The sequence below is a fragment of the Pteropus vampyrus genome, unplaced genomic scaffold (genome assembly GCF_000151845.1).
Source record: "Pteropus vampyrus isolate Shadow unplaced genomic scaffold, Pvam_2.0 Scaffold27, whole genome shotgun sequence".
NCBI classification, from domain to species: Eukaryota; Metazoa; Chordata; class Mammalia; order Chiroptera; family Pteropodidae; genus Pteropus; species Pteropus vampyrus.
The window spans coordinates 6,957,541-6,958,406 of NW_011888808.1; positions in this window are offsets into that span (position 1 = coordinate 6,957,541).

Here is an 866-nt window from a genome sequence, read left to right on the forward strand (position 1 = left end):
AACATTTAGCTTTAATAAATATAGGAGAAAACCTTCACAGTCTTGGGCTAAGCAAATATTTCTTAGATAAAACTAACTAATTAGACTTAATTAAATTAAAATCTGTTTGTGTAAAAGTACCACTAAGAACTTGATAAGGTAAAATGTAGATAGAAAATATTCTCAATATACACAACATGGGAATTTTTTCAGAATATATAGAGAATTAAAAATCAATAATATAAAGACAATCGAATGGAAAAATGGATTTAAGACTTGAGCTGACATTTTTTATAGTTATTAAGAATATGAAAAGGAAGTCAGCATCTTACAATTTATGAAATGAAAGTTAAAATTACAGTGAGATACTATTTGTCTTTATCTGACTTATTTCAATTAGCATAATGCACTCAAGATCCATCCACATTGTTACAAATGGCAAGATTTTCTTCTTTTTTATGGTCATAGTCCATTGTATTTTTATGCAACATTTTCTTTATCCATTTGTCTAGATGGACACATAGGTTGCTTTCATGTTTGGCTACTGTAAAGAATGCTCCAATGAACATGAGAGTGAGTATTATCTTTTTGAATTAGTGTTTTTGTTTCCTTCTCATAAAAACCCAAAAATAGAATTGCTGGATCCTTCAGTAGTTTTACTTTTCATTTTTTGAAGACCCGCCATACTATTTTCCATAGTGGCTATACCAATTTACGTTCCCACCAGCAGCGCACATGTGTTCCCCTTTCTCCCTATCCTCGCCAGCACTTGTTATTTCTTATTTTAACTTATCTGTGGAATCTAAAAACAAACAAACAGGAAAAAACAAAACAAAACAAAAACGAACTAATAGATATAGAGAACAGACCTGTGGTTACCAGAGATG